Source organism: Pongo abelii, chromosome 12 (genome assembly GCF_028885655.2).
Source record: "Pongo abelii isolate AG06213 chromosome 12, NHGRI_mPonAbe1-v2.0_pri, whole genome shotgun sequence".
In the NCBI taxonomy this organism is placed as follows: domain Eukaryota; kingdom Metazoa; phylum Chordata; class Mammalia; order Primates; family Hominidae; genus Pongo; species Pongo abelii.
This window is the reverse complement of record NC_071997.2, coordinates 62332800-62355897: the sequence shown is the minus strand read 5'-3', so window position 1 is coordinate 62355897 and position 23098 is coordinate 62332800. Positions and strand designations below refer to the sequence as shown.

Here is a 23098-nt window from a genome sequence, read left to right as displayed (position 1 = left end):
CTAAAAAACATTTTCTTTTTCCTAAACCACTGCCTTCCTTCTCTAAAACAACCACTGACTGGGAGATGCGTCCATGAAGAGTGAGCAGGCACGGGCCACTTTGCAAGAATCTGCATGGGCAGGGGATAGGGCCCAGAGGGCGGGGCTCTCACAGCCCCGCCACACTTCCCCCCGGCTGGAGGGTCAGTTATCAGATTTCTGGCTCCGTCTCCTCCTGGAGGGCAGGGTTCTCGGCTGAGTCACCTCTGGTCTTGCCCAGGGTGGGGTAGGAAACGGCACCTGATTTTGACATTGGAAACCTTGGTTCCAAGTCCTGGCTGGGCCTTTTATAAGAAATTTAATGTCCCAGCCTATTTTCTTAGCTGTAAAATGAGAATGACCCTGACACCACCCATCTCCCAGGATCAGACACAACACCACAGCACAGCACAGGATGGTGCTTGGCACAGAGGGGGTGCACGTACATAGGGGGCCTCAGAGTTCAGGCCTTAAGGCCCAGCAATGTGGGGCTGTGGGCCCCAGGTGTGCCCAGGAAGCCCTGGGGCGGGTCCCTGAGCCCTTGGACCTGCCCAGCCAGACCTGCCAGTCCTGACCAGTCCCGGCACTCATTTGGGGCGTGGAGGGGGCACTAAGTGCACAGCCGCCCCCAGAGTAAACAGCCTGATGAGCACGGGAAAACAAGATGCTAAAATGCTTCTGAGCCACGTCATGGTTTCAGAGGCCCTGGCCCGCCAACCCCAGGAGCCTTCCTGGGCCCCACCCAGGTGATGTGACCACACCCTGCGCTGCCCCTAACCCATCTCTGCGTGTGACAATTCTGTGCCTTCTATGCTGGGCTACGACTTCTTGAAGGCGGAGACCCACCCTACTGGTCTCTACTCCCCTGGCACATAGATAGGGTTCAGTAACTGCATGTGAAATCAGCGGTGATGATGATGATGGTGACAATGACAGTTGCAGCAGCTATCCAGCACATGGCCCTTGCCATGGGTGTGGCCACAGTGCTAAGAATCTTCATTTAACTCTTTTAACGTTCACGGAAATCCTCGCAGGTGTGTCCTGTTGCCATGATCCTCATTTTTAATGAAGGCACTGAGGCACAGAGAGCTTAAGTACCTTGCCAAAGGTCACACAAAGTGACAGAGGCAGGGCTTGAACCCCAGTGCCTTGGTTTGCCCTTTTTATTTTTATGTATTTTTATTTTATTTTATTTTATTTTTTTGAAACGGAGTCTCTATTGTCCAGGCTGGAGTGCAATGGTGAGATCTTGGCTCACTGCAACCTCCACCTCCTGGGTTCATGCGATTCTCATTCCTCAGCCTCCCGAGTAGCTGGGATTACAGACCCCCGCCACCATGCCCGGCTAATATTTGTATTTGTATTAGAGATAGGGTTTCAGCATGTTGGCCAGGCTGGTCTCGAACTCCTGACCTCAAATGATCCTCCCACCTCAGCCTCCCAAAGTGCTTGGATTACAGGCATGAGCCACTGTGCCCAGCCTGTTCATTTATGTAGAGACAGGGTCTCACTCTGCAGCCCAGGCTGGAGTGCAGTGGTGCGATCAGGGCTTACTGTAGCCTCGACATCCAGGGCTCATGTGATCCTCCCACCTGAGCCTCCTGCCACACTTGGCTAATTTTTTAAAAAATGTTTTGTAGAGATGAGGTCTTCCTATGTTGCCCGGGCTGGTCTCTAAGTCCTGGACTCAAGCCATCTACCTGCCTTGGCCTCCCAAAGTGCAGGGATTACAGGTGTGAGCCACCACACCTGGCCTCCCTTTTAACCACTCCTCCCAGCTGCCTGGACAAGGGCACTTTCTCTCCTACTGACTCCTCATCCATGATAATCATCAACGTCTCGGGAAGGGACATTAGGCGCCCTCGGGCCACCTTCATACGCAACGTCTAAGATCCCTTCTGAGGTGTACCCTGGCAGAGAGACCATCTTGAGACTGTGTAGACCCTCCTTTGGCAGGGAACTGCACACCACACCGGCACTCATCTCAGATGGGACCCCAGCCAGCCTCCTCAAACGTGGCCTGCTGGACGTAAAGAACGGTCCCTCTCTCACCCTTGGTGGCTCTTCAGCTATATAAATTCACCTCTCCTCTGGCTAACAGCCCCTGCCTCATCACCACTGCTCTGCCCCCAGACCCCCTCCCTCTTGGTGACCTGCCTGGGGAATTCCTACTTGGTTGGGATCTGAGAGCTGCACCCCACACACGGGCACTTGGCCCAAGGAGCGGGGATGGAGAAGGGCTGCAGCCCTCCCTGTGCTAGGTCCTTGCCTCCCATATGTGGGGGGCTCTCCCGATCTTCACACTCTTGGTGCATAAGGAGCCCATGGAACACCAGTCCCCTTGGGCCCCCACACTCCTCCACTATGTATTTGAATGAATCATTTTAGTGAACCCAAATATAAAATGTTACATTTTCCCTTATAAAATGTCTTCTTTTTTCCACCCTGACAAGACTATTTTGAGTCATGACTTTGTTACCCCAAAGTCATGTATTGTTCCTCCAGGGGCTGGGTCACCTGTAGCCCAGAGAAGCCTCCCTTCAGGGGCTTTATTTGTTATTTTTTTGAGATGGAGTCTCGCTCTTGTTGCCCAGGCTGAAGTGCAATGGCGTGATCTCAGCTCACCGCAATCTCTGCCTCCTGGGTTCAAGCGATTCTCCTGCCTCAGTCTCCCGAGGAGCTGGGATTACAGGTATGCGCCACCAGGCCTGGCTAATTTTGTATTTTTAGTAGAGAGGGGTTTCACCATGTTGGCCAGGCTGGTCTTGAACTCCCAACCTCAGGCAATCCGCCCACCTCGGCCTCCCAAAGTGCTGGGATTACAGGCGTGAGCCACTGCGGGGCTTTATTTAAAAAAAAGAAAAAACACATTGCTTAGCAAGTTTCTCTTCTCTGTCTTGAAATTTAGGACTAATAAATGGATTTGTCTCTGGTCATGCCACCTCTCTCCAGAAGTGCTGCTTTGGGGGCTCTGGCCAACCTGGATGACCACCCGTGGGGAATGTGACCACTGGTGGGGAATGTGACCACCGGTGGGGAATGTGACCACCCATGGGGAATGTGACCACCCGTGGGGAATGTGACCACCTGTGGGGAATGTGACAAGTGGGTCGTTTTCTAGGACAGAGTTGAGAGAGCTCTATTTTACATTTTCTCTACTGTTAGGGGCTTCATTTCACTCTTAATGATCTTTGTTCCACTTTTTTTTTTTCTGCCAGTGTGAGGACTATTCTCAAGGGAGGTAGAGTTGGAAACAAAATGGGAATTGGGCACTTTTTTGTTCTCTCTACTCTGCGTCTTCCCCTAGCCGAGGGGAGTTGCTGCCTTGTCCATCCTCTTGCTCCAAACAGACCAACAAGGAAGCAAACAAACAACTTTGGTGCTGACCAGGATTCCTTTACAATCGTTGCTAATTCTAGACTTCGGTCCTTCTGGACATTCTGACATACCTGTGGTATATCACAGCCAAGGCATCAGGCAGTGTGAAAACCCAGCAGGTTCACTGAAAACCTACACTCATCTGTTCTCCTTGGCTGCTGCCCGCCCCCTTCCTCCCTGTTAAAATCATCTGCAATTTCATCATCAAAATCTAATTTCCACTAGGTGGAATACTTATGCCTGGCAGGTTTTCCTCTACCCCTCACATTATTCTAATCCCACTGAAATAAGAATTCCTTTAGGTAGCTTGTCGAGACCACCATTTTGATCAAGCCCTATTCCATTCTCGCCTTGGTGACATGTCACAGAGTGGCTTGTCTAAAATCTTTTCCTAGAGCTTTGATATTGTTATTTTAGGTTATTATTGTGATTTCACGTTATCCTCCCACTTTGGGAGAAGTGGTTTCATCATTTTGTAATTAAATTAGATTTGCAAAATGTCAACAATAGGATGTGCAATGCATTACACGTGCATTACGTAGTAATCTATTGTCAAGACAAAGACCTCCTGGTGAGGTGACAAAGCCCCGGGCCCCACTGCCTTCTACTAGACCGTTGCTTTCTCAGATGGTGAGGAATAAGTCATCCTTATCTAAGAATCCTTGTCTAAGAAATACCTGGCTTTTCTTTGAGATCCCCTCACTGATTGAAGCACCCCTGCAGTCACTCAGGGTGATTCACAGAAGCAGATCTGGGGACCACGTGGCCAGGGAGCGGGGAGGAATCAGGCTACCAAAGAAACAGCCACTCGCCTGCCTCGGCGAGTGGGCTGCCCTGGCTCAGGCCACGTAGCGAAGAGGGCAGAATTTGTCCTCAAGCCCACACCTGCCTACCCCTCCACCACTGCTCCCCAAACTGCACCCCTAGCCCAAATCTGAGTTGCTGTGTCCTGTCCCATGGCTATTTAGGCCATCCCACCAGGCGCGGTGGCTCATGCCTGTAATCCCAGCACTTTGGGAGGCCGAGGCGGGCGGATCACGAGGTCAGGAGATCGAGACCATCCTGGCTAACACAGTGAAACCCCATCTCTACTAAAAATACAAAAAAAAATTAGCCGGGCGTGGTGACGGGCACCTGTAGTCCTAGCTACTCCGGAGGCTGAGGTAGGAGAATGGTGTGAACCCGGGAGGTGGAGCTTGCAGTGAGCCAAGATCACACCACTGCACTCCAGCCTGGGTGACAGAGCAAGACTCTGCCTCAAAAAAAAAAAACAAAAAAACTTTTGCTTCAGTGCTATGTATCCATACATCGAGGTGTGTCCTGGTTGGGACAGGAGATATCTTTCTCACCATGAGCAGTGGTCGAAGAAGTCGGAAATACAGTGGTTACACACACATCCATCCTGCAGTTGATCTTCCTGAGACCCATCCCTGCCACCTTACCCTCAGTTGGGAAGCCAAACGGAATTTGTTCAGGGCCCTAGAACTAGCCTCACCTGGAAGGGACAGAGGAGTCTGGGAAGCCTTCTTGGAGGAGGTGGGGCTTGCTGTGGTGGGAGGAGGAAGAGGGACGCAGGGCAGAAGGGAGGGCAGGGGCAATGGTCCCAAGGTGGGAAGAGCAGGAAGAAGGAAGCCTGGAGAGGCCTGGGAGGGGCAGTACTGGACACCGCCTTCTCATACAGGCAGAATGAGGGCTGAGGCCAGGGTTGGGGGGAGAAGAAAGCCCATTTGGTTTCGATGTGGAAACAGCCAAGTAATCTTCTACTTGATGCCTGCTTTTGCAGATGGTTGGAATCATCCTTAGTTAAGAACCAAGGCCTCCTCCTCCTTTATTACAAATCCCTTTGGGGAGCACTTGGTAGTGGAGCAGTCAGGTGGGGTATCAGCGTAACATCCCTAGCTCTCACCAACCCAGAGAATACAACTTCATAGTGCCTGCTTTCCTTTTTTCAGTTTAAATTACAATTTTAAGGTGGGGTGTCGAGGTTCACCCCTGTAATCCCAGCACTTTGGGATACCAAGGGAGGATCGCTTGAGCCCAGGAGTTTGAGACCAGCCTGGGCAATATAGGGAGACCCCCGTCTCTCAAAAAAAAAAAAAAAAACAATTAGCTGGGTGTGGTGGCACACACCTGTGGTCCCAGCTACTTGGGAGGCTGAGGTGGGAGGATTACGTGAGCCCAGGAGGTCAAAGCTGCAATGAGCCATGATCACAGCACTGCACTCCAGTGTGGGTGACAGAGTAAGACCTTGTCTCAAAAAAAAAAATTCAATTTTAATTCATTAAAATGAAAAAATCCAGTCCCTCAGTCACACTGGACACATCTCAAATGTTCAATAGCCACATGTGGCCAGTAGCTACTTCATGGAACAGCACAGAGAACATTACTATCATCATGGAAAATTCTAGTGGGCAGTGATGTTCCAGAACAACGAAATGAATAATTTATTCATTCCTTCAGGAATGCAACGTCTTTCATTACTTCTATGACACCTGAAATTCTAAATGCAAATGCTTCTGAGAGAGGCACTGGAATGACTTAAGTTCTTACCAAATAGTAACTGGTTGATATCAAGGGTCCAAAGAAAGCCACCATCTACGGAAACCATCTACCTGAGGCTGAGTCTGTGTGACAGCATGGGGGCTGCAGGGATGTCGGACGGTCAGATACTGTCCCTAACCGGAGGTGCTGTCTGAGAATGCTGATGGATAAGGGTTAAGAACCTCCGTCAAGGAGTGTGGAAAATTCTATGACCTGTGAAGAAAGAAAATGACCCAAAGTTATTCATCTTCAGATGAGCGGACAGTTTATTTTCCAACAGTCCTCAACAGGGGTTATGACATGAGAAACAAGCTCTTCTCTATTTCTAGGTAAGGCAGAATAAGAAGTGGACACACAAGGAGGCTGGGTGTGGGACCCACGCCTATAGTTTCAACACTTTGGGAAGCTAAGGCAGGAGGATGGCTTAAGCCCAGAAGTTGAAAGCTACAGTGAGCTATGATCGCACCACTGCACTCTAGCCTGGGTGACAGAGCAAGACCCAGTCTATTAAAAAAAAAAAAAAAAAAAAATGGACGCAGGCCTTTGCAGAGGAGGATGCTTGTGAACTTGGCCCTCCTCTGCCCTCTACATTTTACTCAATGACTTAGCCCATGGCTTTATCCATCTCCCCACACCAACACCTCCCAGAACCATAGTACCGACCTAGGCCTAGAGATCTAAATACTAACTTATCCTCACCAGGAGCCCAAAAGGAACTGTCACAATCTCTGTGCCCTGCCCCCACCACTTCTCTTCCTGTAGTCCCTACCCTGGCTCATCCTCCACCACCCTCGTCCAAGTCAGCACCTGTGAGTCACCCCAGGCTTCTCCTCCTTCCTCCCTCCCCTGTGCAAAGTCACCATGTCTTGGCCACCTCTCCTGTCTGCCTCTAGTCAGCCCTGCTCTCCTCCTCACCAGCCCTGCCCCAGCTGCGTCCTCCTCCTGCCATACCTGCTCTCTGGCAGGGGCCGCCTGCTGGCTTCCCTGCTTCCAGTCATGGCCACCTCCAGTCCGGTGGCACTGAACCACAGATGAGCAACGGAATGACCTGGGGAGGAGTTTAAAATCTAGATCCTGACTCAGTTGATCTGGCCGGGTCAAGCATGTGTATTTTTGCAAAAGTGCCCCAGGTGATTCTGACACATACTCCTAGTTAAGAACCACGGTTACGGCCGCCTCTTCCTCATTGTTATTAATAACAAGAGAAACAATAATTGACATTTTTTGTGCACTTACGTGCACTGCCTCATGTAATCTTCATGACAACCCTATGAGACAGGAGCTGTCTTCTACTCCCATTTTACAGTTGTTGAAACTGAGGCTCAGAAAGTCTCATGGCTAGTGAGGGGCAGGACCAGCTCATGACCAGCCTGACTTCTAACCACTGTGCTCTCCATACCCCTTTATAAAGCTGAAATTCATATGTGGCTCCCCTCCTCACACCATTTCCTGATAGTTCTAGAAAAAAAAAAAAGCAGTGTGGGGACACATTTATGATTTCCCTCTCCACCCAACCTCCCACCAATAGCTTCTTAACGCTAAAAGAAGTCTCTTGATCAGGGTAGTGGGGACATAGTGAATACCTATGTAAAAATTCACTGAGATGTATGCTTAGGATTTGTGACTTTATGTTTGTTATTCCCCAATAAGAAAAGATCCTTTAAAAAGTCACTTAAAAAAAAAAGAACCTAGCAAATCTGAAACAGAGAAAAATATGCATCTGCTAAAGAAACTGGGGAAAGGCCATAAAAATGCCAGCAACTGTGAAGAATTCTTTCTGGCGCCGGACACGGTGGCTCACGCCTGTAATCCCAGCACTTTGGGAGGCCAAGGTGGGTGGATCACGAGGTCAGGAGATCGAGACCACGGTGAAACCCCGTCTCTACTAAAAATACAAAAAAAAAAAAAATTAGCTGGGCGCGGTGGCGGGCGCCTGTAGTCCCAGCTACTCAGGAGGCTGAGGCAGGAGAATGGCGTGAACCTGGGAGGCGGAGCTTGCAGTGAGCAGAGATCGCGCCACTGCACTCCAGCCTGGGCGACAGAGCAAGACTCTGTCTCAAAAAAAAAAAAGAATTCTTTCTGGCAATAACACAGGTAAGAACAGGCTAGGAAAAGACCCCCAGAGCTAACCCACAGGAAATGCTCGAAAGAAACCAGGCTGGGAGAGGGCACTGGCTAGAGGCAGGGCTCCGGGCATGACTGACAGGAAACCCCAACACAGTGGGCCTGATGGCAGTCGGCAGTCGGGCACAAGCCAAGAGCCATAGCAGTAACGGCAGCAGCGACACAGGGACTCTGAGGGCCCACAGGACTGTCTTTGGGCCAGGGACTGGGGGCTGCCCCAGGTGGAGGTCAATGACAGTGAGTTAACTCCTTAACTTTCACAATTCACAAAAATACTACAGATTCCATCTAGATTAATATTTATTTTATTTTTTGGAAACAGAGTTTCACTATGTAACCCAGGCTGGAGTGCAGTGGCTAGTCACAGGTGCAATCGCAATGCACTACAGCCTTCAGCTCCTAGGCTCAAGCATTCCTCCTGCCCCAGCCTCCCAGGTAGCTGGGACTCCAGGTGCACATCACTGTGCCCAGCTAGATTAAGATTTAAATTAAAAAAAAAAAAAAAACTCACTAAAGTATTGAGATAGTTTGTGTGAATATATTAATATAAATTCTGTAGCAGAAGTATTCCTGAAACTGACATAAAGACAGAAACAATGCCTATAATCCCAGTATTTTGGGAGGCCAAGGAGGGCAGATCACTTGAGCTCAGGAGTTCAACACAAGCCTGGCCAACATGGTGAAACCTAGTCTTTACCACAAAAATACAAAAACTAGCCGGTGTGGTGGGGCATGCCTGTAATCCTGCCTACTCGGCAGGCTAAGGCAGGAGAATCACTTGAACTCAGGAGGCAGAGGTTTCAGTGAGCTGAAATCGTGCCACTGCACTCCAGCCTGGGTGACAGAGCAAGACTCTGTCTCAAAAAAAAAAAAAAAAAGACAGAAACCAGCCCAGTCCTAGTGATCCAAATACCAGTGACTTATCTGGCCAGGAGCCTCCACGTAACAATCCCAAAGGGAATTGTCACGATCTCTGCACCCACCCCCACCACTCCCCTTCCTGTAGTCCCAATCCTGGCTCATCCTCCACCTGCTCACACCCTGCCCTCCTCCAGGTCAGCATCTGTGAGTCACCCCGGGCTCCTCCTCCTTCCTCCCTCTCCCGCCCAAGGTCACCACATCTTGGTCCCCTCTCTCATCTGCCTTGAGTTGGCCCCGCTCGCCTCCTCTCTAGCCCTGCCCCACCTTCGGCCTCATCCTGCCACATCTGCACTCTGGCAGGGGCCGCCTCCCTGCTGGCCTCCCTGCTTCGAGTCATGGCCACCTCTAGCCTCATGGTTTGGAAAGCCTATATAGACTACCTTGATTACATGGATATTTTAGATTCATGAATGCTTTAAAAATGAACAAGACTAAATGACAAGTGACAATCTAGGATAAAATATTTGTAATATATGAGAATTGGGCAAGGTGGCTCACACCTGTAATCCCAGCGACTGGGCAGGCTAAGGCAGGAGTATAACTTGAGGCCAGATGTTTGAGGCCAGCCTCGGCAACATAGTGAAACCCTCATCTCCAAAAAAAAAAAAAAACCAAACACACACACACACACACACACATAATATATGACAGACAAGGAGTTAATAGCCTGAATACATCTTTAAAATAAATAAGAAAAAAATAATATACCACACTAAATAATAATAATAATAAACTACACAAATGAAGTGGGAAAAATGGAGAAATACACCAATAGAAAACAGAAAACTGACTGGGCTCGGTGGCTCACGCCTGTAATCCCAACACTTTGGGAGGCCGAGGTGGGCGGATTGCTTGGGCTCAGGAACTTGAGACCAGCCTGGCCAACATGGCAAAACCCTGTCTCTACTTAAAATACAAAAACTAGCTGGGTATGGTGGCATGCGCCTGTAGTCCTAGTTACTCGGGAAGCTGAGGTGGGGGATCACCTGAGCCCAGGAGGTTGAGGCTGCAGTGAGCTGTGATCACGCCACTGCACTCCAGCCTGGGCAACAGAGCAAGACCCCGCCTCAAAAAAAAAAAAAAAAAAGAAAAAGAAAAGAAAAGAAAACTAGATAAAGCACATAAGCAGATAATTCATCAGAAAGAATTACCAATGGCTGGCCTGTAAAAGAATCCAAGTAATGAAAACAGAAACGGAAAAGGAAAGCAAACTAAAGCAAACAATGATATACTATTTGTTTTTGCTTATCAAATTTGCAAAATTTTCAAAAATGCTTATCCCCAGTGTTGGAAAGGACATAGTGAAGAAGGCACTCTCATAGGATTGGTGACGAGAGCCTAAGTTGATACATCCTTCCTGGAAGGCAATTTGACAATATGTACCAAATCCTTGAAAGTGTGCATACTCCTTGATCTACTCTATTTAACTTTCTAAATTTAAAAAAAAAACACTCAAGTATTGAGATAGTTTATTTGAATATATTAATATAAATTCTGTAGCAGAAGTCTTTCTGAAACTGACATAAAGACAGAAACCATGCCTATAATCCCAGCACTTTGGGAGGCCGAGGAGGATGAATCACTCGAGCCCAGGAGTTCAAGACAAGCCTGGCCAACATGGTGAAACCCTGTCTCTACTAAAAAATACAAAAGTTAGCCAATGTGGTGGTGCATGCCTGTAATCCCAGCTACTTGGGAGGCTAAAGCAGTAGATCCCCTTCTACTTAAGGGAATCAAAATAAGGATGTGGCTGGGGTTGGTGGTTCACACCTATAATCCCAGCACTTTGTGAGGCCGAGGCAGGTGGATCACCTGAGGTCAGGAGTTCAAGACCAGCCTGACCAACATGGGGACACCCTGTCTCTATTAAAAATACAAAAACATTAGCCAGGCATGGTGGCACATACCTGTAACTCTGGCTACGCAGGAGGCTGAGGCAGGAGAATCGCTTGAGCCCAGGAGGTGGAGGTTGCAGTGAGTCAAGATCTCGCCATTGCATCCCAGCCTGAGCAGCAAGAGCAAAACTCCATCTCATAAAAAGAATAATGATAATAATAATAAGGATGTGCACAGAGTCAGAATTATATATAATGGCCACAACTGTTAATAACCTCAAGTGGCAATAAGAAGGGATTCGTTAAATCATGGTAAATTCATAGTGAAATATGCGATCAATAAAAATTTCATTGACAAGAAAAAATGTTCACAATGTACTGCTAAGTATAAAAAGCAAGTCATAGAATAGACGTACAGTATGAACCCATTTATGTAATAAACTATATATGCACAGAAAAAAATCTTAAAAGATATAACCAAAACCATAGCAATGTGTATCTCTGACAAATATTAGCATGATTTTTAATTTTCTTTTTCTGTTTCCTACTTCTCTTGTAAGAAAGATGGCACTGTGTACTGGCAGAAACCCTGCAGGTAATGCAGACCCCACCATACCCCCACCTTTCCATCTACCTGGTGGGGTTCCCTGTCCAGAGCTGCCCTGTGGCTCTGAGCATTGATACTCTTTGTATGAGACATAAATGCTATTTCTTGTGCTGCTGTTTTAACTTTTCAAGCTTAATCTTGCCTCCTCAATTTGCTGTGGTAAGACTGGGTAAGGTTTGTGTCTCACATTTCTTGTGTATTCTTCTCACTGCCTACTACATAGCAAGTTCACAGCAAACAGCCTAAGAAAGAATGTGTCACTTCTGTGCCCAAGATTCCGTGGGCTGGCTGGCCCCACAGGTGTGGCATCTGAAAGAGCCCAGTTCTAGGCCAGCTTGAGGCTGCATGTTGTGGGCTACCTGTCAATCTAGTTCTATGAAGATGCCTATTGTCCTGCTAATTACTGTAGAGTGATGGGGCTGCTTGTTTAAAGCATAGGTTATTGCCCTCACACCCACAGGCAAAGCCAATCCTGTGGCATCCCGTAATTAATGAGTCTATAGCATTTCTTCCTGCCTCTAGTGCAAAGTTGGCTTTGACCCAAGGGAGCGCTTCCCCTCCATCTACAACTTCACATCTTTGCTGTTGGAGGAATCTTCTGAGAAAGTACCTCCTTTCTTAAACTGGGGGGCTGATCAGAATAGCCCTATGTCCCTGGTGTTCAAAGTCAGCTTCACCAGCTCCCCCTCGTCCTTCTGAGTGATAGAGTATGCTCTTAAGTCCAAGCAAATCTACTATCCAACCAGCTCAGTTTATAGGCCCAGAGGCCAAAAGAACCCTAGAGACCACTGCAGGGGTGACAGACGGTTTGTTCATTCAAATTCAAAAAGTAAATGTTTATAGTTGTCGATAATCTCTGCAATCAGCACTCACTTCAGTTAAATCCTCTGTAGAAAAATGAGTTAAATCCTCTGGAGAGGGAGTCAGAATCAGGGAGAGGCCAGACAACTGCCTCTTTTTCTCCTTGTGTATGTGTGAATGTGTCTGGTGCTCACAAGGTTCTTGAAGGAGTAGACGGAGGAGAGAAGTCCTGAAGCCTTTGCCATGAGCATATGTGAGAGGCTTTATGGAGGCCAAGCCCAGACTTCCATCATGGGGACCTTGGCCAAGGTACTTCACAGCTCTGTGCCTCAGCTTCCTCATCTGTAAAATGGGATGATCATAGAGGACCTGCCTCACGGAGTGGTTGTTAATGGATGTTAAGCACTTACAACACTGCCTAGCCCAAGGTGAACAGGACACAAGTGTTTGCCACTGTTAACAAAAGCAGAGGGAGCCTTTTGAAAATGTCATCTTTTGAGTCCCCTGAGCACTCTCTTGCTCTCTCTGTGAAGAAAGATTCCACACAGCCTGACATGAGAGCAAGCTCCCTTCCCAGGTGCTTTAGAAGCCAAAGAAGTGGCTGTAGCTGAGTTGGAAGACAGCTACTGGCCACAGAACATTCCTTTAGAAACTCTTCTCCAAGCAGCCCACCAAGGGCCTTGGGTGTTGAGAGAGCCCCGCCAGCCACGACGGCTGCCAGAGGCCTAAAACGAGGGTTGTGCTGTGGTTTCAATGTTTCTCCCAGAAAGCATGTGTTGGAAACTTAATTTTCAATGCAAGTGCTGGGATGTGGGGCCTGAGAAGTGATCAGGCCATGGGGCAGAGTGAATGAATGCCATTATCATGGGAGTGGGTTCCTCACAAAAGGACAAATTTGGCTCCCTTTTCTCTCTTCCACTCTTTTCGCCTTTCCACCTTCCACCATGTGCTGATGCAGCAAAGCCCCTCGATCTTGGACTTCCTAGACTCTAATACTGTAGGAAGTAAATCTCTGCTCATTATAAATTGCCCAGTCTGTGGTATTCTGTAATAGCAGCACAAAATGGACTAACACAGGGTGTTTGAGAGGAATCCCACGCTGGCTTACGGGAGGGCCATCTGCCACAAATGGAGTCTTCTAAAGGGTGAGGGCTGGCCAAGGCTCCAATTCTTGGAGGAAAGATTTCTTTTCTGTAGCCTGAAAGTCTGAGATAGAAAAGCAGAAGAGGAATAGGGACCAACTCCAGATGGAGTCCTTGTTTTTAAGAGGTGGGGTAGGCCAAGCGCGGTGGCTCATGCCCGTAATCCCAGCACTTTGGGAGGCCGAGGCGGGCGAATCACGAGGTCAGGAGATCCAGATCATCCTGGCCAACATGGTAAAACCCTGTCTCTACTAAAATACAAAAAATTAGCCAGGTGTGGTGGCGCGCGCCTGTAGTCCCAGCTACTCAGCAGGCTGAGGCAGGGGAATCACTTGAACCTAGGAGGCAGAGGTTGCAGTGAGCTGAGATTGTGCCACTGTACTCCAGCCTGGCAACACAGCAAGGCTCCATCTCAAAAAAAAAAAAAAAAGAAGTGGGGTAATCGAGTGCTAGTCAGTTGGTCTCATGGCAGAACACTACTTCAGACACATCAGTATTTGGTAAGAAGATAGACTACCTGAGTCATTAACAAACATTCATTTTCTTATATGGTAGAATCTGTTCTTCCCTCTGAACCTAGACTTTCTGAAAGGAAGTTAAACCTCTTCTCGTCTCCTGCTCTATCTCGTCACCTAAGCCTCAGCATTTTCTTGTTCAATCGACAAAACATCTTGGTTCCAGGCACTTGAGCCAGCCTTGGGCCTTAGGTGAATTGATGTCACTGGTCCCTGTCTGTTGTTACCTGCTCACTGGGGCTCAGAATGCCACTGCCTTTTGTCTATTTTGTTAAATGCTGTACCCCCAGTGTTTAGAATAGTGCCTGGCTCACAGTATGTGCTCAGCAAATAGCTGTTAAATGAATGCATGAAGATGCTGCAGTGTCCATTGCCCTCCCTCAAGCCCATGCCACCCTCACACAGAGAGGTTCCACTATGGTTTATTATTATTATTATTATGACTATTATTATTATTGAGTCAGGGTCTCATTCTGTTTCCCAAGCTGGAGTGCAGTGGCAATCGCAGCTCATTGCAGCCTGGACCTCCAGGGCTCAAGCAATCCTCCCACCTCAGCCTCCTGAGTAGCTGGGACTACAAGCACAAGCTACTATACTCTGTTAATTTTTAAACTTTTTGTAGAGACGGGGTTTCTCTATGTTTCCCAGGCTGGTCTTGAACTCCTGGGCTCAGGCAATCTTCCCACCTTGGCCTCCCAAAGTGCTGGGATTATAGGAGTGAGCCAGCATGTGCACCCAGCCTATGGTTTCGTTTATCAATGTTTTTGTTCCACTTCTACATCCACTTTTATCTAATTCTGTTGTCTTCTTGACACGCATGCCAAATTGTAAATTTTGTCTTAAATGTATTTATTAAAGTCACAGATTTTCTTGTTTTCTAATTCATTAACTTCTTCTTTAATCTTAATTTGTTCCAGTTCCTTCTTGTCAGTTTATTTTTTGTTGTCTTGCTTCTTGAGTGTCCAACTTGCTCACTTAAATTCTATCTGGTTTAATAATAAAGCATTTAATTCCAAGCATTTTTCTTTGAGAATAGCTGAGCCATATTTAGTAAACTTTGTAGTGTCTTCAACATCCTTAATTTCTCCACAGCTTGTGACTGCATGTAGAGAATGACAATCTATCCCACTACCCACCCCCAAACTTCACCAGCCATTCTCCTGTTCTTTGAGAGGGAAATTGGCATCTACTCATTGTTTATAAAAAGCTTTTTGTAAATACACCTTCAAGCCACTTCCCTTCAACCCAGATACCACCCACCCCTCAGCCCCTGTTACACAGAGACTCAGGAGCCATGGGGGAGAGCCATGTGCTGGGCACTGTCTGCCCTTCGATAGCCCAGGGTTTCTCAGTGTCAGCACTATTGACACTTTGAGCTGGATAATTCTTTGTGGCCAGGCTGTCCTGTGCATTGTAAGATGCTTGGCAGCATCCTGGCCTCTTTCTACCCACTAGATGCCAGTAGAATATGCGCACATGCACATGCCCATGTGCACACACACACACATACACCCCAAGTTGTGACGACTAAAAAAATCTCCAGACATTGCCAGATGTCCTGTGCTGGGGCTGGGGGGTAAAACTGTCCCTGTTTGAGAACCACTGATACAGTCCTATAAAAGCCACAGCCATAGAGAAGCCAGGACACACAATCTTACCTTCCATCTCTGCAAAGGTCTGGGAGGACCAAGGCCTGGAGGTCCCACAGTGGGGCCCCCTATGGTTAGGTGTAGGAGCTGCAAATGAGGCGGCGAAGGAGGCCAATTATGTTTCCTTAGGTGGGTGTAAATTTTCCCTCTTGCAGATGGAAAGAAAATGGGATCTAGGTGGCTTCTAGCTGGGAGGTACCTTCAAACTTAGGAGACCAAGAGGGTACAGGGGCAGGCTTCTCCAGCACCCAGTGGCCTTGGCCTCAGTTAGAGGACACCAAGACTCATGGGAGCCCAGTCCAGCCCAGAGGGGAGAGGGCCAGATAGGATTCAGAGCTGAAGCCCTGGCCAAAGCAGAGAGAACACCCTTACTTCGTAGAGCCTCAGGGTACAAGAACATCAGCAGCCCCTCTGTTCTCAGGAAGCAACTGGGATCTGTACTTGGTCATAAAAAGAAGCCCATTACCCTTTACATAAAATAACATCCTGATCATTTAGCGCTATTAATGTGTAAAATGCACATACCTTGACCTAGCAGGTACATTGCTATGAGTGTATTTTATGGCTATACCAGTACAAGTGCTCAGGGTCTACAGAGGGGCTGTGGCATACTAATCCAGAGTGCAGCTTTGGGGCCTGGCTGCCTGGGTTCAAGTCCCAGATCTACCACCTACCAGGTATGTGATCTTGGGAAAGTTATTGACCTCTTTGCAACAGAGTTCCTTCATCGTGACATACAGGCAGTAAAAGGACCTATCTCTTGGGCTGCTACAAAGATTATGTAACTTACTATATTCCAACAACACAGTCTGTGGTCAATAAATGCTAGCTAAAAATCTGGGAATTTAAATGCCAATCATTGGTTAAATACATGTGACATATCCCTTCTGTGAAATACTGGGTAGCCACTGAAAGAAATGAAGTAGAACTATATCTACTTAAGCCGGGTGCGGGTTGCTCACGCCTGTAATCCCAGCACCTTGGGAGGCTGAGGCGGGTGGATCACCTGAGGTCAGGAGTCCTAAACCAGCCTAACCAACATGGAGAAACCCCGTTTCTACTTTAAAAAATACAAAATGAGCCGGGCGTGGTGGCGCATGCCTGTAATTCCAGCTGCTTGGGAGGCTGAAGCAGAATTGCTTGAACCCTGGAGGCGCAGGTTGCGGTGAGCCGAGATCGCACCACTGCACTCCGGCCTGGGCAACAAGAATGAAACTCTGTCTCAAAAAAAAAAAAAAAAAAAAAGAACTATATCTACTTAAATAAGTAGAGCTTATTTAATAATAAGTAATAAATACGAATTATATATAATAGAAAAATTGTGCTAAATTTTATAATATAGATACACATGCAGAAAAGTATATATCATTTGAGCTTATTTGCATATAAAAAGAGCTATGTAGAAATAGCTATGTGACTTTAACTGCAAAGAAAGTTTCTAGAACCCTCAAGAAGCTCATTATATCTAGGGAGTGGGACTGGAGGACCAGGGAACTTTCGCTTTCTCCTTTGGTACTGTTTGAGTTTCCTACTATGAGTATGTATTTTTATTTATTTAGCGACAAAGAGTCTCACTTTGTTGCCCAGGATGGAGTGCAGTGGCGTGATCTCAGCTCACTGCAACCTCTGCCTCCTGGGTTCATGCAATTCTCGTGCCTCAGTCCTCAGTCTCCCGAGTAGCTGGGACTACAGGTATGCTCCATCACGCCTGGCTAATTTTTGTATTTTTAGTAGCGACGGGGTTTCACTATGTTGGCCAGGCTGGTCTTGAACTCCTGACCTCAAGTGATCTGCCCGCCTCAGCCTCCCAAAGTACTGGGATTATAGGCATAAGCCACCGTGCCCGGCCTATTTTTTTAAAAATAATAATATTCATCTTTTTGAAAAGAATGAGATAGATCTATCTCACTCTTATTCATTCATTTCTGCTGCTGTGGAAAATTTTTCAAGATTTCTTATTAATTTTTTTAAGTTGCAGAATATGAGTAATATAATACAAGCCATAGGAACGAATCTCCATTCACAAATCCAGGTGTACAAGAAATCAAATTTTAGTCTATAACTCAACTCATTGATTATGGTAAGCTTCAATCCTGACAACAGAAAACTTAATTTCAGGTATGTCCAAATTCTCCAGAATATTCAGAAGTGCCAGGCATAGGGGGTGCCGATGAAGTCAGCAGAGGCCAGGTCTGGCAGCCTCTGCTGCTCTGTGCCTCTTGGGGTAGCCAGGAACCTTGGATCAGGTTGCCTGTGTCTTCACGGCCTAGTCCAACCTTGTCCAACCCACAGCCTGTGGGCCGCATGCAGCCCAGGACAGCTTTGAATGTGGCCCAATGCAAATTTGTAAACTTTCTTAAAACATTATGAGATTTTTTTTGTGTGTGTGTGTGTTTTTTTTTTTTTTTAGCTCATCAACTATTGTGTTAGTGTATTTTAGGTGTGGCCCAGACAATGCTTCTTCTTCCAATGCGGCCCAGGGAAGCCAAAAGACTGGACACCCCTGGCTAGCCCTACCATATGACTGCCTCCTTCTGGGATTGTAGTCCTGCCCCCAGCCAGCCTGGGGAGGACAGGGCTAAACGGGTTGGGGTCCTTTCCACTCCCGAGGAAATCCTTCTTCCATCGTTTCCAGTCAAGGCATTCAGTCTGCGCAACAGAATCCTTTGATGAGCCACTCAGCAAATCCTGGAGTTGCCCTAAATGCTTAAGCTTTCAGCACACAAAAGCCAGAGATGCCTGAAGATTAATTCAGTTTTCTAACCTGAAAAGCTGCTCTGGAGGTAATGAGCTCCATAAATGTGAGGGCAGAAAAAGGGAAAATTCAGGGGAGAAAAAAATTAATTTCTCAGATACTATCCCTGCCACTCACATGTGTAAATGCAAAGCAAAAAGTGTAAACATTTCTACCAAATAATTAACAGTGCCTACCTGTATGGTAGGCTTTAGGATGGGGGAAGGGGTGCAAGAAGAGCATTTATATACTAGTCTATATATTTCCAAACTGTTTGGATTTTTAAATGATGAAGCTGTATTCAGCACTGCTTATATAACTTATTGTCTTATTTATATATTTATTTATTTATTTTATTTATTTAGAGATGGAGTCTTGCTCTGTTGCCCAGGCTAGAGTGCAGTGACACGATCTTGGCTCACTGCAACCTCCGCCTCCTGGGTTCAAGCGATTCTCCTGCCTCAGCCTCCTGAGTAGCTGGGATTACAGGCATGCACCACCACGCCCAGTTAATTTTTGTATTTTTTAGTGGAGGCGGGGTTTACCATGTTGGCCAGGCTGGTCTCAAACTCCTGGCCTCAGGTGATCCACCCGCCTCGGCCTCCCAAAGTGCTGGGATTACAGGCATGAGCCACCACATCCGGCCATAACTTATTATTTTAAATAAATAAATACCCACACATCCTTTGCCTCCAGGGGGACAATGCAGGCCACATCTGTCTAGTAGGCTGGTGGGCAGACATTTGGGAAGCATATTTTCACGAGGGGTAGAAAGGTTCTGAAGGAAATAACTCTTTCTAAGAGAAGAAGGAAAACAGGCACAACAAGCTGACCCAGAGACAGTTGCGTTCAACAGCAAGAACTGATTCTGGGCTGGACTGGTATTTGTAATTTAGATGTATCTGTGGGGCAAAGCCCCATAGCTCTATAAGGCAATGCAGGGACCAGCAGCCCCACAGCACTGCAGCTATAGGAGTGTCCGTGACTCCCAGCAGGTATGGGGTGCCTGATGGGTGTGACCGTGTCCAGCAAAACTGATAGCTACATGGGGTGTGGTAGGGGCAAAGTGAAGTCACAGAGCTGGAGGAGGGGAAAAGACGGAAAGATAATGGTAATTGTCTAACCTTGTCCACTAGCACAGGGGAGTCACACACCCTGGGGATGCCCAAAATGCTCATGGGATGCGGGTATGTGAACTAGACAGGGGTCTAGTTCCCACACTGGCAAGTAGGGGCAAGGGAGACGCACGAGTGGACAAGCTCTAAAGACGTGATAAGGGCACAAGAGTCCAGGTGTGTGTACAGGTGGGAAGCACAAGAGAGGGAGCCACAAAGTCTACAGGGGAGGGGCCAGGAAGGTCTCCTGAACAGCTGACATGGGGTGATTCACAGTTGGATAGATAGGCAGTAGGGATTTGCGTGGCAAGGGTGGAGGGCACAAGGAACTGCAAGTGCAAAGGCCTGGAGCTGAGAGAGCGAGCAAGCAGCGTTTGGGGGAACTGAAAGCAGTTCGAGCTGATGACAATGAATACAGGGGAGTGGCAGACAACGAGGCCACAAAGGTTGTGTTTCATGATAAGGAATTTGGACTTGATCCTGCAGGCAGTGGTGAAGCTCACAAGAGAAATATTTAACAGGGAAATTAAATGATCAAACTTTCCAGTAAAGTTTTTCACCACAACACTCCCATCTCTTTTAGTTAACTCCCACCCAGGCTGCAGTCTGAACATGAGAGCTGCTTCCTCCAGAAGTGCTCCCTGAACACCCTCAGACTCAGCCCTCAGTCAAAACTTCTAGGGGTTCCCAAGCACCTCTGCCATCTTTCCCCACTGCACTGGGTCCTAATGACCTGTGCCCTGTCCTTTTCTCTCTTCCTTCATATGTTGTGAGTGCTGGCGATCAGGACAGTATCTGTTATGTCCTATGTTGTATTCCCACAGCCTGCACAGAGCCTGGTATGGTAAGTACTCGATATGTGTTTATTTAATGAAAAACACGTTATCCTTAGCAAACTAATGCAGGAACAGAAAACCAACTACCACATGTTCTCACTAACAAGTGGGAGCTAAATGATGAGAACTCATGAACACAAAGAGGGGAGCAACACATACTGGGACCTCCTTGAGGGTGGGGGAGGGGGTGGGAAAAGGGAAAGGAGCGGAAAAAATAACTCTTGGGTACTAGGCTTAGTACCTGAGTGATGAAATAATCTGTACAACAAACCCCTGTGACACGAGTTTAACTACATAACAAACTTGCACATGTACCCCTGAACCTAAATTAAAAGTTAAAAAAAAGTGTGAGAAGATAACTCTTGTGGTTTCCAGCCAGAACTGTAGAGTACAGGTTGAAAACAGGGGGCAGGGGGCCAGGGAGAAGACCCTTGCAACAATCGTTTAGGTGAGAAGGGATGAGCACCTGAGCTGAGGGAGTGGTGGTGGGGCTGGAGAGCAGGGAGAGATTGGGAAAATGTTTAGGCGGCAGAACTGATAGGCCAGGTGAGCAGATGAGGGAAGGGAGGGAGCCAGATAAGGGGAGGAGGACTCCTGGGATTCTGGCTTTAGCATTTGAGCAGATGATGGATTAACCAAGACTGTCTATTTTGGAAGAGGAAGCAATGTGTAGGGGAAGACGAAGAAACCAGTTTGGACATGCTGACTTTGACTTGCCTGTAGAGCATATAGGTGGAACCACAAAACTGGAGCCCGGGACAGACATCCGGATTGAAGACAGAGATTTGGGAGCTGTCAGCCTGCAGGTGATGGTTAAAGACCAGGGAGGAAATAAGATCATCCAGGGAAAGGAGGAGGAGACGAAACAAGAAGAATGACAACCTGTATAGAGTGAGCTGAAGAGGAGCCACGGAGAGGAAGGGAGGCATGAGAGAGGGAGGAAAAGCAGGAGCTGAGAGCAGCATCACCGCTAAGGGAGAAGCAGCTTCCGGGGCTAGCAAACAGGGTCCAACACTGTGAAGAAACAGAGCCTGCCCAGGCCTCCCTTTACAGCTGAGGAAAATGAGGCCAAGGGAGGCTGATCGAGGGTGCTGGAGGCATGTGCTATTAGTACCCATGGTCATATAGGCCATGGCTCTCAAATTATGATCCCTGGACTCCTGGGTCCCCAAGACACTTCCCGGGGGATCCAAGAGGTCAACATCATTTTCTTTTCTTTTTTTTTTTTTTTTTTGAGACGAGTCTCGCTCTGTGGCCCAGGCTGGAGTGCAGTGGTGCAATCTCGACTCACTGCAAGCTCCACCTCCCGGGTTCAGGCGATTCTCCTGCCTCAGCCTCCCGAGTAGCTGGGACTACAGGCGCCCACCAACACACCCGGCTAATTTTTTGTATTTTTAGTAGAGACGGGGTTTTACCGTGTTAGCCAGGATGGTCTCAATCTCCCGACCTCATGATCCGCCCACCTCGGCCTCCCCAAGTGCTGGGATTACAGGTGTGAGCCACCGCGCCCGGCCAAGGTCAACATCGTTTTTATAATAATACCAAGAGTTTTTCTGCAGCATTCACTTTGCGGACATTTGCACTGATGATGCAAAAGCAACAGCATTTGGTGCCTTCTAGAGCCTTAAGTCAATGAAGAGACACCAAACTGCACCAGGAGTCAGTCTTCACCCCCATGTACTTGCAGTTCAACAGAAAGGCAAACTTCACATAAGAATGTCCATGACAGAGTAATAATTATTAATTTTATTAAAACTTATCCCTTGAATACATGTCTTATTAATACTCTGTACACAAAGCACTTCTGCTGAATACCAAAGTACTGGAAGCACTTACCTGATTGTTTGAATTACAAGCTGACCTACCTGCTTTTTCATAGAACATCATTTTTATTAGGAAAAAAATGACTAACAAACTATGATTATTCAGACTTGGGTATTTGGCAAACATTTTCTCAAAAATGAATGAAGTGAACCCGTCACCTCATAGAAAACAACTGACAGTATTTGTTGCCAACTAAAAATTTGAGCTGTCAAGTGAAGATTTAAAATTTTGGAAAATGTGTATCCATGCTGGTAGATACCTAAAGACTTCTTAACACCTCAAGACTTTTCTGATGAAATCAGTGGTAACACTGACAAATATGTTTTTGATATTATAGACTGAAATGTGCCTACATTTAGAAGATGTGCATAATTCACTGAACCATCATTTTCAAAATGACCAATGCATAATGTTACAAAATCAGGCATGAATAAAAGACCCATTCAAAGTGCAAGATAGAGCAATGAAGTTTAATATAGAAAAGTATGAGTTCACTGATATGGATTCAACTAATTTTTTACACACATTACAACTAATTTTTCAGAAACTGCCATTTGTCTAATTTTGATGACACACCAAAGAAGAGTATCCACCATGATCTAAAAAGGTTATTAAAATACTATTTTTTCCAACTCCAAATCTGTATGTAGCTGGATTTCCTTCATCTACTTCAATCAAAACAACATACACAACAGACTGAATACAAAAACAGATACGAGAATCCAACTATCTTCTATTAAGCCAAACATTAAAGAGAGTTGCAAAACTATAAAATGATACTACTATTATCTACATTTTTTTGTTGTTTTAGAGAAGACAGTTGTTTTTATAAAAAGTATATTGGCCCGGTGCAGTGGCTCATGCCCGTAATCCCAGCACTTTGGGAGCTCAAGGTGGGTGGATCACTTGAAGTCTGGAGTTCGAGACCAGCCTGGCCAATATGGTGAAACCCCGTCTCTACTAAAAAATACAAAAACTAGCCGGGTGTGGTGGTGGGCACCTGTAATGCCAGCTACTCAGGAGGCTGAGGCATGAGAATCACTTGAGCCTGGGAGGCG

General features: G+C 47.0%; 1 protein-coding gene across 34 annotated transcripts in view; it reads right to left on the bottom strand.

Annotated features, from left to right (window-relative positions):
• Nucleotides 1-23098, bottom strand: part of ASPRV1 (aspartic peptidase retroviral like 1) — a 133258-nt gene that overhangs the window by 30016 nt on the left and 80144 nt on the right. For 26 of the 34 annotated variants that reach the window (XM_063713639.1, XM_063713645.1, XM_063713622.1 and 23 more), the window contains 2 exons: nt 5947-6150; nt 1-2861 (listed from right to left, as the gene is read on the bottom strand). The exon at nt 1-2861 is cut by the window's left edge and continues 531 nt beyond it. The exons of 2 other annotated variants lie outside the window; for them this stretch is intronic. The gene's annotated coding sequence lies outside the window, so the exon portion shown is untranslated. Of the gene's footprint in view, nt 2862-5946; nt 6151-10889; nt 16736-23098 lie in introns of those variants that run through there. 6 more of the 34 variants (XM_054548095.1, XM_063713620.1, XM_054548094.1 and 3 more) reach the window with 3 other exon arrangements.